The sequence below is a fragment of the Mustela putorius genome, unplaced genomic scaffold (assembly GCF_011764305.1).
Source record: "Mustela putorius furo isolate JIRA1106 unplaced genomic scaffold, ASM1176430v1.1 tig00000450_pilon_pilon_pilon, whole genome shotgun sequence".
In the NCBI taxonomy this organism is placed as follows: domain Eukaryota; kingdom Metazoa; phylum Chordata; class Mammalia; order Carnivora; family Mustelidae; genus Mustela; species Mustela putorius.
In genome coordinates, this window is record NW_025421385.1 from 25722431 (window position 1) to 25739952 (window position 17522).

Consider the following 17522-nt stretch of genomic DNA (forward strand, 5'->3'; position numbering starts at 1 on the left):
AAATCAAATCAAATCTGTGGGGAAAACAAATATGTCACCAAGGAAGATAATGTGTCTTTGTCCCTAGAGCCTCTCTGAAAACCTCGACATCTTCCAACTTTACAGAGGAAAAAACCTTCTGTGATTTCATTTCTCCTAAGTCCTTAGACATACGATCTTGTCTGGAGGAGGAGCTCTAGTGCAGAAGAAGATTTGCATTTGATCCCTTGTGCCTACCTCCCATGTCCCTGTGGTCTTACACATTACTCTCAACCCTGTCCAGTTCAACCTAGAGCTTTTTCCAAAGCTGACATCCTTAGCGTGTCACAGGTCCCTCACAAACTGTCCACCTCACCAGTCCCAAAACATTTCCCTTTCAGCCTGTGAGTGAGTGCTCATCCCAGCCAGCCATCTTCTTGAATTAGTGTTTCCAGGCCTTTCCAAGCTCCAGGGAACTTGGCAGGATTGTTTGGCAGCTCCCTAAACTTACTAGAAATACCAGAAGCCCACAGTTTGCATAATGCTAATTGAGTTTTCAGCTCAGTCTCCAAATCCGTACAGTGTTTAGAAGATGCAGTAATTTGGGAAATGTCCTCCATAGAGACTGACCAGAGAGGAGACCGAGCCCAACACACTCAAACACCAAGGCTGTGGAATTCACGAAAGCCATGGCCAGAACCCTTCAAGAGGCGATCCCCCCCCCCTTTTTTTTTAACCTTTTTCCCCAAGATTTTATTTATTTATTTATTTGACAGAGAGATCACAAGTAGGCAGAGAGGCAGGCAGAGAGAGAGTAGGGGAAGCAGGCTCCCCACGGAGCAGAGAGCCCGATGTGGGGCTCAATCCCAGGATGCCGAGACCATGACCCAAGCCGAAGGCAGAGGCCCAACCCACTGAGCCACTCAGGCACCCGGAGGTGATCCCTTTTTAATTGTGTGTCTTCACTTGCAGTAAGAATCCTCTGAGCCTCACATCATTTTCTAGTATCACTTCCTGAGGCGCCTCTATTGATTTTTCTCCTTCTGCCCCGCAAATGTTTGCTTTTCCCTGAACCGCCACACTCGGTAGGTGTGGTGATACTCTGCTGTTCTGCCACGCCTCAGGGGTGTGGCGAGACTGGGGTGCAGGAGCCAAGTGACTTTCCCCACCCAAGGTGTGGTGATATCACCTATTCTTACCACATCTTGGAGTATTTTATTAATCTCGCACTATAAGACATCCATAAAGGAAAACATGTTGGTCTGGCGCTTTAAATCCCTCCTTTGACAAGCTTTAAAATATCGGTTACTGCCGTGGGGCTCATATTATATGTATATCAAGGGTCAAGGCTCGCTTTTAAAATTTTGTATGCTAATTACCATAATATCTTCTAAGAAAGAAAATGCCATGTATGGAGACTGAAGTGGAATGGGAGACACTGGACTTTCCCCTTTATTTTGGAAATTCACCTATTTAGAGAGGGCACAATTCAGGGTTTGAACTTAGTCAGTGTTCCCCAAAACTCTGTTTGAGTGTTTGAGAAGATCTTTCAGTAGTGTGTGTATATGTGTGTGTATATATATAAAATTTTTTTCTAATTTAGCACTTCTGAAGTAGGTACTGATTCCTGGCTTCTAGCCATGGCTGGATGACCAGTCCCCTTCCTTGAGCTCTGGAGTTTCAGTGCCCACATGGCCAGCATCACTGTTAATTCAGTGTAGTGGGGCCTTGGCCAAAGGCTCTGGGCCAGAGAGGTGGGTGGACAGTGACCCAGTCTAACCCTTAAAGGAGTGCCAGGGGAGCAGCCAATCCTACTGACAGGGAATTAATGGCCTCTGATGGTGCCTGGTATGGAGTTAATTAGTTTCTAAGGGAAAGAAAAATAAGGATAACATCGGTTTCTTTCTTGGAGTGCTTCGGGTTTTATTTAAGAGTCAAAACTGGCATGAGAATTCATCAAGGGTTAATGGTAAATTATGTGGCACGGATCATAAATTTGATGGACACACAGAGAAAGTGGCCTTAAGGATGGACCAGAATGGCTGGGGAAGGCTTCCAAAAGGAGCAAGGACTGGCACTGGGCCCACACATAGGCATACTTTGGAAGGTCCTGTATGGGCATTTTTATAAGGTTCAATTTGTATAAATCACTCTACAATAAACATTGCTTGAGATGTTGGGACGTGTCAAAAAAACAAAACCAGGTCCCCAGTTTCCGCATACTTGAGTTCTTTCCAGTGCTGCTTATGAGAAGTCATTTATAGAACACACAACTCAGTTTAGGAGTAAAGTATATGTACTGCATTAAAAAAAATTTTTGTAATTATTAATGGGAGAGCGGTTGGTGGAAATTAAGATAAATGGTCTCAGTCAGGTAGGAGTAATCAGATGAGGATTAATTTTTTTTTTTTTTTTTGAGCCAAAGAATCCTGTAGAACAGGAATTGGCAACAGGCAGGCCTAGGACCCAGTCAAGCCCCTTGCTCTTTGTACAGCCTGAGAGTAATTTTTATTATTTTTAACGTGGTTTAAAAAAAATCAAAAGACTGATATTTTAATGAAAAAAGTACAAAGTCCTTGAAATTCCAATGTCAGCATTCATAAATGAGGTGCTGTGGGAACACAGCCACACACATTTGTTTCAGTATCATCTCTGACTGCTTATGTGCCCTAACAACCAAGCTGCAACAGAAACCCTATGTGGCACTTCCATTGTGTTGCATTGTCACTCCATGCGGTGAAAACTGCAGGGGTGTGATTATAGCTGACCATGTTCTGGGAGCCCCGTGGATTGCCTGTAGGTGTGAAAAGACATTTTTGGAGGTGAAGGGCATAAACTCTTCTTCCAGAGCAGCATTAACAGATGAACACTTGCAACCAATTTGGATCCTTAGGAAACACTAATTTTAACCCCTATCAAGGAAATCTTAGCTCCCTCCCACCTAACAATTTCATTATTCATATTAGTAGATGTGCATTATAAAAAAACTGTACTCAATTATTGTATTTTGAGTTTCACCCTTAAAGTTGCAAATGCCCTCTGACCTCCCCCAGTGGATGTCTAAAACCACCCATAGTCCCAAACACTAGGCGTACTAGGATTTTTCCTATACCTGCATAACTATGAAAGAGCTTAATTAATAATTTAGGCACAGTGATAGACTAACAATAAATAGTGGTGAAATAGGACAACTATTATAACTATTATAACTATATACCACAATAAAAGTTGAATGAATGTGGTGTCTTTTGCTCTTTTCAAAATATTGTTCGGTGTTTACCTTTCTTCTTGTGATGATGTGAGATGGCCAAATACCTCCATGATGAGACGAACCAGATGACGTAGGCATGGTGACGTAGCATTAGGCTCCTGGTGACCTTCTGGCAAGATGGCAGCAAGAAGATGATCTACTTCCAGTCAGTGGTTGATGGTGGGCAACTGAAACCATGGATAACAGGGGACCACTGTAGAAAGTAGCTACATAATATCTTTGATTTTGCCTCTTGGTCCACAAAGCCTATAATATTTATTATTTGGTTCACAGAGAAAGTTTGTTGACTCCTGCTCTACAATAAGAGTTTATACCTAAGATCTGTTTACATCTAAGATCTATTGGAGGTTTTATTGTGGTTTATTTAGGTTTATTTATTTCCCCTACCATCTCAGATGGTCTTTACAACTTTATGAGGTGGTTAAAAGAGATACTGTTATCTTTATTTTATGAAGCAGTTTTTCAAGTTGAGAGAAGTTGATAGGTATGTCCTGTTACTTGAGTAGCCCTTTTTGGTTCACAAAGGTACATTAAATAACCACAACCATTGCTTGGGGGTAAAATATTGTGATGCTTTGAAGATGATCCAGATGCGTGCTATAGTAATTTTGTCTTCAAGGTTGAGGTGAACTGATATCCCTGGTAAGAAAAGGGTCTTTCCTTTGGGTGAGAGGAAGAATCAGGACCATAACTGCTGCTTCTAGAGATTCAAGGTCTGAGAGACCTAATATGGTGGGTCCATAATGATGCTAAAGTTCCAGCATTTGGTTTGGATGAATATGGTTGTTCATTTTGACCCAGTGTGATGCGTTAAATTACATTCCACCAAAAGAGGTTGAAACCCTAACCCATACCTGTGTATGGGACCTTACTGGAAATAGTCTTTATAAAAATAAGAAAGGTAAAAGGAAGTTGTTAGGGTGAGCTCTAATCCAGTAAGATTGGTATCCTTCTAAAATGAGAGGGTTTGGACACAGAAACCAATATGTAGAGGCAAGACATTGTGGAGAGACAGGGAACATGTCATCTAAAAGCCTATGAGTGCCTGAGGCCACCAGATGCTACACAAGAGGCCTGGAATAGAACCTCCCTCCCGGCCCTCAGAAGAAACCAACATGGTCAACATCTTGATTTCGGACATCTAGCCTCTAGAACCGTGAGACAAGATGTTTCTGTTGTTTAAACCACCCAGTTAGTGATGTTTCATTACAGCAGTCCCAGGAAACTCATACACCTACAGCCTCCTTAGCACCATGGTCATGCTTGGGGACAGTATGTGACAGTAAACAGAAGAGCACAGCAGTGAAGACTTGACTGAGTCCTGCCCCTGGGCTGGGCAGTCCTGACTCAGTGGGCAAGAATGACCAGTCAGAGTATACAGGAACAGAGAGCAAAGCACACAGAGCTTCTGTGTTACACTGAGGGACAGCATTTGTTGTGACCTGGTCAGGCATGGTGACGTCCACATCTCTGAACTATTTGCAACCCATACATGCTCCTGGACTTTGTATTAATTTTCTGGATCTTGCTTGAGAGGAAGTTACCAGATGGCTGGTGAACAGAGCAGATTCAATCTTAAAAGAAGTAATTTTTTTTTTTTTCAAGATGTTACCTCCTTTGTTTTCTGGTTTGGGAAATAGCTTGCCCATTTAAATTTGTAAGAGGAATTTGCTACATGCTAGTTCTGAGATGTTGTAGGCAGCAGGACCACGAAAGAGTAGTAAAAGACAGAAACACAGATGTCGGGATCTGACCCAGTCCAAGCTCATCACACCACACTGTGATCAGTTACGGGCTCTTTGCTGACTTACACATGGTCACAAAGATGATCTTCATCAAAAGACTTCTTTTAATGAATTTTGCTAAGAATCACAATATTATTTACAGAAATGTATTCACTTGGGAAAGGTTTAAGCATTTCAAAGCCTATTCACAATTCAAACCACATATTCACCAACTTAGTTCATTTTATTAGAACTTATTAAATTTCTCCTGGGCACTGGCAGTGTTGACAAACAATAAATATGGCTGTTTGTTGTTTCTCACCATTTTATCCTCAAACTTGAATTTCTCAGCATTGCATGGAGAGATGCTTTTGGTGAGTCTGTTAGAGACATGAGTGCATGGGTCTCTCTCCATTCCTTCACCTGTCTTCTCAGGAAGTCACTCACCAGAGAGAGTCCACCTCCATATTTGGAATGATTTTTAAAATACTAAACTGTCATTTCAGTTAACCATAATATATTCACTAAGTATTTATGAATAAATTTTCATTTGAGCCACTCTTGAGTGGCAATCTAGGTTGACAACTCAGTTATGAATAAATTTTCAAATTTTTTTCTGCGTATTTGGACATATTCTGGGAAGCCCTTCTATTTGAAGCACCCAAAGTAGCAAGACATATTAGGGTATTCTTGAAAGCAAAGGATTGAAGCTGGAGTGAATGTGACCCAGAAAGTGTTGCTGGCTACACAGGACCATCTATATTTAGGAGAATAAGCAACCCCAGGACAATATGAGTTTTAATTTCATCATGCCTACTGTCATCACAAAATAAAGGTAGTGAGAGTCCAATACTTGCTTCCTCCAGGCCAAGTTGGAGCAGTGACCTGTCTGGTATTAGGTAATGGCTTAGCTGAGCTTGTCACTGATGTTTCCCTCTCTGATTTCCCTACTCCTTTCCTCTTCCTCTTACATACGACTTACAGAACTGAAAAGTAGGGGAAAGGGAGCAGGGACAGAGGGGACCCTCACTAAAGGTGACACATAGCAGAAGCAAGGAGAGCCTCATGGCATCAACTAATGCCTGTTGCAAAGGTTAATGGGCACACCCTATGTGGGTGGTGAAGCAAACAGCTTTAATTAATGAAACAAGAAGCACCCAGCTCGAAGTGGAGAGGTGATATTGCAGAGGGAAACAAGCCTCCAGAAGATGGAGATCTTATTCCTGGCTTCAACGTTGCTCAAAAAGCTCTCATATACATCCCTTCACAATGTGGGCTTCATTTCTTGTGGGAAACTGAAGAACGTGGGCTTGGCATTTCCCAGAGATGCTTGTGTGTACCTGGCAATCGCGTTTAAGAGTGTGAGTGTGAGTATATGTGCACTTTGTTCATGTGTTGGGAGGGAGGGGGTGGCGATGAACAAAGCAGTGGGTCCAAGCTCATTTTCCCAGAAATAGTAGTCAAAATTTTTGGATTGTAGACCACTTGCCTAGCACTGGCAAGTTATAATGCACTTGAGTCTGAAGATAATCTGGAGGCAAAATTTCTTTTTTCTCAGGGGACCTGCTCTTTCTATTAAGGTTTTCAACTTGTTGGAGAGAGCCTACCCACATTAACATGGATTATTTCAATTAGTCTGGACTGTAATCACACAAAGTAAAGAGAATTGTTTCCATTTTGCAGATAAGGAAACTAAGGCTTAACAAAATGTATTAATTACTATTCTCTGGAGAAACAGAATTAGTAGGATGTGTATATTTACCTATCTAGTGAGAGATGTATTTTAAGGAATTGGTTCACAAAATTGTGGGGGCTGACAAGTCTGGAATCTGCAGAGCTGAGATGCAGGGAAGAGTTGATGCTACATCTTGAGTGGGAACACAGTCTGGAGGCAGAGTTTACTCTTTCTTGGGGAGCTCAATCTTCCTATGAAGGTCTTCAACTGATTGGATGAGAACCACCCAGGTTAGGTGGGGGAGGATAATTGGCTTTAATCAAAGTCTACTGATGTAAATGTTAATCACATCTAAAAAATACCTTCACAGCCATATCTAGATTCATGTTTAGCCCAATACCTGGCTATCCAACTTGCAACATAAAATTAACGCTCACAGAGAAATACAGCCTATGTTACTTGGCGGTAAAAATAGAACCAAGGTTTGGACTAAGACTGCTTGACATCACAATCCATGGCCTTCTCACCTAGGCTGGTTGCTGGCATGCCTATGTGAGAATAGCCCAACATATCTACTCCCAGAAGTCTCAGCAGAAAAAAAACAACCATGCAGTTTCTGCTCTGCTTACTTCCTTGGAGGGCAGTGACCCCAGGGGATAATGTATCCAATAGTTCTTAGCATGATGTGAAAAAATGTCAGTAATACTAAAAATATGGGGTCATTTCTTCCCCCTGCTCCCATGTAGAATGATTTCTTTGGCAAAGTAAATTAGCACAACCCTTTTTAGAGGGCAGTTTGAAATTTACTTTTAAAATAAAAATGTGGGGGCGCCTGGGTGGCTCCGTGGGTTAAGCCACTGCCCTCAGCTCAGGTCATGATCTCAGGGTCCTGGGATCGAGTCCCGCGTCGGGATCTCCGCTCAGCGGGGAGCCTGCTTCCTCCCCTCTCTCTCTCTGCCTGCCTCTCTGCTTACTTGTGATCTCTCTGTCAAATAAATAAATAAAATCTTTTAAAAAAAATAAAATCTTTAAAAATAAAATCTTTAAAATAAAAATGTGAACTCCTTATGATCTTACAGTCCCACTTCTAGGAATCTTCTGTTATAAACAGACAAAGACATAATTATAAAGACACTATTGCAACATTCCTTCAAAGGCAAGAAAAGTTAGAAACACTATAAAGTGCACAATAATAAGGGAACATGTAACAAAATGATGATAAATCCATACTATGAGCTACAATAAGATTATTAAAAAGAATGAGAGGCTGTATACAGAATACCTAAAAATGTTTTGGATATATTAAATGAGAACAATATGTTACATTCTATGTTGGAATGGCCCCATTTTTTAAAAGAAAGAAAACTTTCTCTGTGTATGTATTGATAAACATAGAAAAATGTCAATGTATATGCATTACACTGGTCCCCCTGCTGAGCAAGATAAGAAGGGAGGAAGGAGATCTATCTATTTGGCCAGGCTCCGTATACTTTTATATTTTCTGAATATGTTACAGTGAAGTTTCCATTTGCTTACACAGTTAGTTTGTTACTAATTTACTTTGGAACTACATCAAATAAAGATTTAAAAATTAGCATTTGATTGGGAGGGAGACGAACCACAAGAGACTCTTAATGTCACAAAACAAACTGAGGGTGGCCGCAGGGAGGGAGAGGGTGGTTAGGTTATGGGCATTGGGGAGGGTATGTGCTATTGCTATGGTGAGTTCTGTGAAGTGCGTAAACCTGGTGATTCACAGACCTGTACCCCTGGGGCTAATAATATATTTTATGTTAATAAAAAAATTTTAAAAAAAATTATTTAAAAATTAACATTTGACCTTAGCCTAGTTTTTCTTAAATACTAGGTTTACTGCTCTCCCACCCCCTGATGAGGGGTCTAATCATTTAGATTTAGCCATACTGTGGCTAAAGCATGTACCCAGAGGAAAGTAAGAAGAGGGGTCTTGTATGTCTTGTGACAAGATAAAACACCTTGACTTTATAAGGACATTTTGGGAAGACATCCCCTAACCTGTTCTCTCAACCAACAAACATTATGGCACCCACAGGCAAGTGTTTTGGCATTTCTTGTCTTCTCTGTGTCTGGCAATACCCAACCTGGTGGGAAGATGATGGTCTTTAGATTAAGGCAATCTCTTGCTGATACATGGAGACAGAGGTGTGAGTGCCAGTGCTGGCCCACTGGGGAATCAAAACCCTCAGAGAGACTCTACCAGCTTTCCATATTGGGGGAGTGATTTTACTACAAATGTAGAGCTCTTCAGGAAAAAAAAGTCCATTAATAAAAAAAAAATTAATTGATTTTCCTTCTGTAATACAGAGCTACTAGGATGGTATTTTCATCTACTGGATGAAGAAATAATGATTTTCAGCCAGAGACTGTATTTCTGTTCCCACCTATTGCTCTGAAGAGCTTCTAGACCATTCTACCTAACCAGAGCAGATCTTTGAATAATTAATATCCGAGTGGTGTTAGCTATCAATTGAAAGCTTCCTGGAGGCAGCAGGTGGTCTCTGTTCATCTCAGTGTCCCTAACATTCCTGTTCATCTCAGTGTCCCTAACATCACCATGCCCTAGGTCAACTGAATAAATCTTCTGAAGATTTTTCTATCTAGAAAACGTTTACATGTTGTATTTGATCCTGAGGCTGAGAGTTGGGCTGACAGTCAGTCAGTTATGCTGGTTCCACTACACAGAAAGTTGACAGCCAGTCTCCCTTCTGACTGACCAGGTCTCTATGCCTTTCCAAGTTGCTAAATATTTAGGACATCACCCCTGCTTATGTGGTCCCTGCCCACCTGTCAGCCTCATCCCCTGTTCGACATGCCAGCAGTCATGCTCTGACTTTGTTTTCCTTGAATGTGCTGGGCTCCAGGACACCTCTGGCCCCACTCATCATTCTGTGTCTTCCACTGGGGAATCTTTGTAGATCATCTTTCTCTGTCTTCTGATCTTAGTTGTAATCTCAAGTCTACAGACACCTTCACTGAATCCCTGCTCCAGTTAGGGGTCCCTTTAGTACCCTTGCAGAGCATACTACCGTTTCCTTTAAGCATTAATCATAACTTCAATCAAATGACAATTTGGGTAATTGTTTATGATAGTCTCCATGAGGCCAGGAAACTCCTCTTGTTCTCACAGCACCAATGTTTGCTACACAGAAGATTCTTAATAAATATTTGATGGAGTAAAAGAATAAATAAAAACTTGGGCCAAAGCAGTGTGAATAATCAACATCTTTCTCTGAGCTATTCAGTGTCTATAAATAACCCTTGTTGAATAAGAAGAGTTTCATCTCAAGCACTACTTGCATACTAATTTTGGCCATGTTTGAAATACAGTCTCTGAGGTGTCTTAGCACTATTGCAGCTAGACAGACCTACTTGAACTACTTAAGGGCTCTATTTTTACCTTTGTTTGTTTGTTTGTTTTTGTTTTTAACATTCCCTTTGCCACTACTTCCTGATTGCATCCTTAATCTCTGGGGTCATGGTCAAGTAATGTTGAGTTTTTCCCATATGCGAAAATTATGTGAAAACCAACCTGGAAACAGAAATAAAAAGTGGAGCTTATTGAATTTCTTTTGGGCTCTGTATCTCAACTTATTTTGGACCCTAGGATTTGAGCATGTGCTTATTCGTCTCTTTCATTTTTCTAGATCAGTTGTATTTTCCTGTATTTATTTGAAGTAAAAATATTTTCCCATATGAAAGGGTTATTTTGAGTGATGTAACAAAGCAGAGTTGGCAATGCACATTCTGAATGCTATTGCCAGTATATCTTCTTCTTTTTCTCAAGTTTGGCTTTAATTAGTTTTATGACCCATCACATAGTCATTTCTATGAATGAACCCTATGCTCCATGACTCTACAACTACCAGCCATTTTATTCAGCATTAATAGTCAAGATAAATCTCTACATTAAACCTTAAAACACAGTTGCAAATACCCAACTAAAACTCCCCAAACCAAGCCAAACACGTAGTAATTTTTTTCTTTTTTCAAAATGGAAAACACATTTTTCACTTTAATTTTTTTTTATTTTTGTCTTTCAAAATTTTATTTCATTCAAATTCAATTAGCTAACATATAATGTATTATTAGTTTCAGAGGTAGAATTCAGTGATTCATCAGTCTTATATAATACCTGGTTCTCATTACGTCACATACCTTCCTTAACGTCTAACACCCAGTTATCCCATCCCCCCCCCCATCTCCCTTCCAGCAACCCTCAGTTTGTTTCCTGTAGTTAAGTGTCCCTTATGGTTTGTCTCTCTCTCTGATTTCATCTTATTTTTTCCTCCCTTCCCCTATGGCCCTCTATTTTGTTTCTTAAATTCCACATATGAATGAAAGCATTTAATTGTCTTCCTCTGATTGACTTATTTCACTTAGCATAATACCCTCTATGCTAGTTCCACCCACGTCATTGTAAATGGTAAGATGTTATTCTTTTTTGATGGCTGAGTAAGAGTCCTGTGTGTGTGTGTGTGTGTGTGTGTAGTGTGTGTACCACATCTTCTTCATCTGAAATGACGTATTCATTTTCCAAGTTTCTCCCCTAGCTGAGATGATGCTTCCCAATGCCTATAACCTTGGAATCATTAGCTAAAGTCAAATTCCCTAAGCAGATTTTAATGTAACCGTATGGAGGAGAAAGAATAATAGCGGGCAAGAGAGAATAAAGAGAGACTAAGGGGAAATAAAAAATTGTGAAAAATCAACAAATGTCCCAAATGGTACAGTTTAGGCTCTGGTCAAATCCAGTGTGGGCTACCCAGAGGTAAACAGGCACAGATGAAACAAGCCGGTTTAGTTTAAGGAGGGAGATACTCTAGTGAATCCCAAGATAAGCCCCCGGGTTCCCAGCCAGCTCTCCCAAGAGAGCACAGAATCCCCCACTTATGGGCATTCCCATGATTAATCACTTGGCTTTGACTGTTCCCCAGATGTATGTGTGCAAGGACAGGAAACCCAGAATGGTACAGTTAGAAAGCAGCAGTAAATACTTAAGGGAGTGTTCCACTTGATAGATCCTGAAAACCTACTGGATTTTTTAATGCCCCTGAAATTCCTCCATCCAGGAAATCTATATTCAGACATGCTTTAGGTGAAAAGCACCTGAAAACAGTCCCTTTTCACTCTCATTATTAAGTTGCAGGAGGAAGGTGTGTGTCATTGTCTGGTTAAGGTACCATTGGGATGGAAGGAATTCCTTCATGGCCTTAGCTCAAGGCATCTTCCCATCATGGCCCTCCCCAAATGGGCTCATAGCCTATGATGGAGCTTCTACTCTGTGGACTAAAGGGGCAGGCTGAGGACAAAAGGCTTCAGCTCTGATTTTTTAAAAATTTTATAAGAACAGTCAGAACTTGGGGCTTGTCTAAGTTTAGCTGTAAAGTTTTGTTTGAGGCTGACTCTGTTTAATTCCTTTGAAAGCTTAAGTCAGGACAGGGAGCTTATTGGAATTCTCATATTGCCATATTACTTAGTGAATAATTGTACTGGGGTCTCCTTTTGACATAGGAAACAAATGACTGCATTTTCAGGTTATCACAGTCACAGTAAAAAAAAAAAAACGGCTTTTCATGTTTCTATGTTGACTTGTTGAAGAGGTATTGTAGATGGTGACTGAGAGAGGAGGAAAATCTCCAAGTTAAGGCTAACGGTCCCTAAATTGCTATTTTTGTAAGGGCTGATAAAATTATGGTTTCAGTACAAGATTTGTAAAGTTTCTAAATGAATCTACACTTATTTGCAATGAATCCAGATCAGAAGAGTTAAAAGAAGTTTCACTGTTTGGCCAGGATTAAGACATGTTATCAGAGGTCAGTGACAACTGGTGACCACTCTCCACATATCAAGGCACTTTGCACTCAACACTTGAAATGAGAATGTTTGCCAATAGAGTTTATAGGGAAGTAATTTTTTATGTTTCTCTGCTTTTAAAGGTGTAGTCCAGCTATCCGTGTCAGAATGCTTTTTGTCATAAATTTTTAAATCTCAACTAAAAATGATATAGCAGTAAGGAACATCTGTATCCCACATAACAAGGTATTTGGAAGTTCAGTGGTTTCAGTTTTGTTTCATTTATTGTTTAAATGATATCATCAAGGTCCCAGGTTCTCTCCATCTTCCCTCTATAAGACATTGGCTTATCTTTTAAATGAATTTTCTCATGACCCCAAGATGGCTGCCATTATGCCCATTCTCCAATGCAGACAGCAAGATCCAGCGGCAGCAAAGGGTTTGTTTCTTGTTGTGTGTCTCTTGTTACAAATAAGGAACACTTTCTATGAGCTCCCAGCATATTTTTCATTTCACTGTCAGGGGAAGAAGCCACAGGGAGGAATAGCAGTTTAGTAGATAACAAAAATCATTTGTCACAAAATTAGAGTTCAACACGCTAAGCACTGATGGGCTTTCCTAGGAGAGAGAGGTCTTCTTACGTGCTAAATCATTGGCAATATTTGGCTTCAACCTTTTCCTACTTTCACAAAGGGATGAAGCACTTTCTTTTTTGGAAATGAAAACTGGGGAAATAAAGGCTATTCACAGACAATAAATTTTAGGTAATACCTTCAGTGATTCTCAAATGGGGGCAGCGTTAGAGTTTTTTTCTATAGTATATTATTCTTAATAACTTTCTGTAAGGGGAACCTGGTGTTTTAGAGATCTGGAGAACACGCCTGCTGTATCTTTCCTTTCTTAAGCTTACTGAGTGATACATGTAGGCATCAGAGATCTATTTTGTATGTCTCAACCTCTCTCTGAAGCAGAATGAAGAAAAATGCTCAAGTTTATGGATTTCTTAGACTGAGAAAATAGCAGGGAAATTAACTGGGGAGGGCATTGTGGCATAAAGACAGGAGGAGCAAGGACGTCTAGAATCCAGAGATGCAAAGGTCGTAATGTCCTTAGATGGGTTTTTTTCAGGGTCCACCACTCCCACCATCCTCTCATACTGTATATCCCCCACGTTCCCTGGTTTTGTCTTGGAAAGGGGTTATCCATGTATTTCTCTTTGCTGTGTAATGATTCCAGTCTTGAAAAATGACTAAGAAGGACAAAAAGAAAAGTTACTGTGAGAAAATCCAAAAGGGAGATAGGGGAACAGGGAGAGAAGAAACCTCAAGACCTGAGGTATTTCAGAATCAGAAAAGAGGAGGTTAACAAGCTAAGGGAAATTGGGGATCAAATGTAAAAAGTTTATTTCTTTATCTGCTTTAAAAATATCTGTAATTCTTGGGGCGCCTGGGTGGCTCAGTGGATTAAGCCGCTGCCTTCGGCTCAGGTCATGATCTCAGTGTCCTGGGATCGAGCCCCGCATCGGGCTCTCTGCTCAGCAGGGAGCCTGCTTCCCCCTCTGTCTCTGCCTGCCTCTCTGCCTACTTGTGATCTCTGTCAAATAAAATAAATAAAATCTTAAAAAAAATAAAATAAAAATATCTGTAATTCTGGGGTAGAAGTCAAATATTTAAAGAGTGGAAATGGAATATAAGATGCTAAATTTTCTCGATCTTGGTTTGAAAGGAAACCTTCAGATACTCAGTACTCAAGCGGTGATCACATTCAAGTCCTTTAATTTTGTACTTTTTTTTTTCATCCCTGGATTCCCTAGTTCCCAACACAGTTTTATTTTTAAAGCCTTTGTACAAGACAAAGTGACCAGAGAAGAGCTGTTTTTTCAAAAAGGGTTTGAAGTTTGTTTGCTTAACAAAGTGTTTGCAGTCATAATTAGGTTGCATATTAAAGTTCAAAACCATCTCGTGTTGGAAGTGACTGAAAATTGTTACCATCTGATGACTTTGTGGGCAGAGCTTTCACAAACGACACTGCACGCACGAAGGAAGAAAGACCCAGTTTTCTGGGCATTGCCCTGGGATGCATCCAGGGTCTGGGCAACACTCAGACTACAGATTTCCCCTAGTGGCATTATGGGTCTTAAATCTAACTGTCATGCTGCTGTGTCCTTGATCTGTTGGAGTCATCCCAACTTGAGTCAGTTCTGTTACTATTCTCATCTCGTAGCGCTCTCTGATCTCCAGTCCACCTACCTATCATGGGACCAGAGGAGCCATGACAAGTCCTAGGCGCAGCTCTGTAATTGTCACCATGGAAAATTCATCTCTAAGCCAGGTTTTCTGGGGGAGAGAGAGAAAGAGGAGGGAAGAGAGAGACTGGTTAGAGTGTCCGGGATGAGTCAGCTCCTCATCTGTTGTGTTGAAAGGCAAAACTGTCTTTAATTTTAACAGTGCTCCACTTCCCTCTTCACTGGCATATGAAGCCTATTTGGGAACAGAAAGAGAAGTTTTACATGGCACATTTCAAACATTTTGCCTCAGGCAAGAACCTTACTGTATCTGAGACAAAAATCTCTTTCCTGGCCTCCACACCTGAGTCTTTCACTTCTACTTAGAAGAAAATGGAACAATAGAAGCTTGTCTGTCCTGATGATGAGCACAAAGCAAGAATTAAGGTCTTAAAAAAAACCCTATGTTGGGGTATAATTCTATGTGAGCTAGTTCAGATGACCATGATGTTTGGAGTCACCACAGTGTTTGCTGAATATAATTTCATGTGTAGGTTCAGGTCTAAATCAGGAAACCCAGGTTTATGTTGAGTAAGAATGAGAATGGATTTTTTCAATATTAGAATCATAATTTAACTTGGGTCAACTTGAAGATGAATTTTTGTTATTATCTCATTAATCTTCTTGAATATTGGAGTTTGATTCCACTGGTTTCTTTTTGGTTATTCTGCCTGAAAGGAAATGTTTGCTAGTATACCCATTCTGCTAATAAAATAAACTAAAAAAGTGGGGTCAGAATTTGGGAGAAAGCCAACATAATGACAAAAGAAATGACTAAGTCTTTGGTTTTGTGATTCAAAACAGAGAACAACTTTAAACAAAATAAGAACCATAAAATATAAGATTGACTTTACAATGAGCAGAATGTTTGGGGGAAATGTAAGGCAGGGGGAGGACACAGCTAAACAGAATTCTTTTTCAGACTTTTCTGAAAGCGAATTTTGGAAGAGTTATTTGAAATCTATATCAAAACCAGGTGCTTTCAGCAATCCGTAACAAATGAGTGTTGTCCCTTTCCCTTCTTATCCTACTAGAGCAATAACTGGAAAATGGCAACAACTAGACATTAGTCATCATGACACTCTCTCTATGCACAGATCCCTACAATATAGATGACAGATCACTGTATTCAGAGAATAGAATCAATTTGAACCAATGATACCACAGTATATCCTAGCTTTGCAAAGTGACCCATTATTCATGAGCATCTAATAAAGATCACTAGGTTCTGGTAGTATAGAATAACACTGTCACACGAAGAACCTCCAAATCCAATGTTTACTGAGATGATGTCCCTCTAATCAGTGAAGGTTCAAAATCACAAATGGGATTTACCATCTTCTACCAAACTTAATTACTTTGTTTAATCAATTTGAATTGTTTAAGTGTTTATTACTTTTCAATATACTACTACCACATGACCCTAACTCAAAAAATAAATGTATTACATACTAGCCAAAAAAAAAAAAAAAGTCTCAAATCTTTCAAAAGGAAAGGTCTTTAGTGATATTATACAGAGAAATCAATAGATTAAAATGCCAGGCTTCACAGAATGGATATAAGGATGAGTAGCTACACCTTTGGGAAAATGTGTCTGAGGCCCATGTAAGTTTCACATATGGAAATATTAGGTATCTGTATACTCTGTTCTTGTAATCATTCACCATTACCCTCGGATAGGTTCCACTTATATCAAAGAAAGAATATTAGGATTGAGATAGGCAGACAAGCCCCTTGGTGAACTGATTGGTTTTTAGAAGCACTGACAGAGAAATAAGTTAGATGGCAAGTGAGTTCTGGGAACATACAGTGACCTGACTCTTTAAACTCAGAATCAAGAAGGAAAATCTGGTACTTCTTTGTTAAATTCCAGCTATGAATGACTGCTACAGGGCAATAAAGTGATCAACAGGATTAACCCAAGTGAAAAATCTATTGCAACTAGTTGGTCAAGTTAGTTGAACATGGTATTGTACAAGTAGGAAACAATACTATATTTTCCTCACACCAAACTTTTACATCTGTTCTGGTAGATATCATTTTTTCTTTCCCTAAACAGTATCTTTGGAAGATCCCTCTTCAGTTTGGGGCAGTGTCTAATGGAGTTATACCACATACTTATGACTACTGTGCATCCTGACTGGTTAATGTCCATGCTATCCTTGCTGGTTAACATATGAAACATCACCTCTGCCTTCTGATATTAATGAACAGTCATGTTTTCAGCAATTAAAGATGTAGACTTTGATGTTAAAACTTGGGTTTCACACCATTTCAAAGCTTTTCCCTCTCTACATCACTCAGATTCAACCCAGTCTCAGAAACTTGCAATGCAAGAAATAGATACTGACTTTTAACTATTTCTTCACCTTGCCCACTATTTCCAGCTATGTTCTACTTCTGGTTCCTCCAGGCTAGAAAAGAGAAAGGAGAATATGAGGTGACATAAAGAGAAAAGAAAACTTGGCCATTGCTCTTATAATCTGGGAATGAGGTTCTCTGTATAGCAGGAACCAATTATGGCTTCTTTCTCTCATAGGGTACTGTCTTTGGTACTGTGGATGTGCCCATCAACCTCAACCTCCTCTTCTGTCACTTCTAGTAAGAAAGGTTGGATGCATGAAAACTAAACTTTCCAGAATCCTTTGCAGGTACGTTTCTTGATGTGAATTCATTTCTGTCATTTGGATTTACTTATCAGATTTGGAAGGCAGGAATGAGGTGGGGGTCACCTTTTTGAGGTTTTGGGCTATGGTTTCTAAGAAGTAAGATGGTGGA

The 17522-nt window shown here is 40.0% G+C and overlaps 1 long non-coding RNA gene across 2 annotated transcripts in view; it reads left to right on the top strand.

The window, feature by feature from the left end:
* LOC123392129 overlaps window positions 1-17522 on the top strand; it is a 320886-nt gene that overhangs the window by 35932 nt on the left and 267432 nt on the right. For both annotated transcript variants that reach the window (XR_006606842.1, XR_006606843.1), the window contains exon 2: window positions 17284-17395. This is a non-coding gene — a long non-coding RNA (uncharacterized LOC123392129). The remainder of the gene's footprint in view (window positions 1-17283; window positions 17396-17522) is intronic.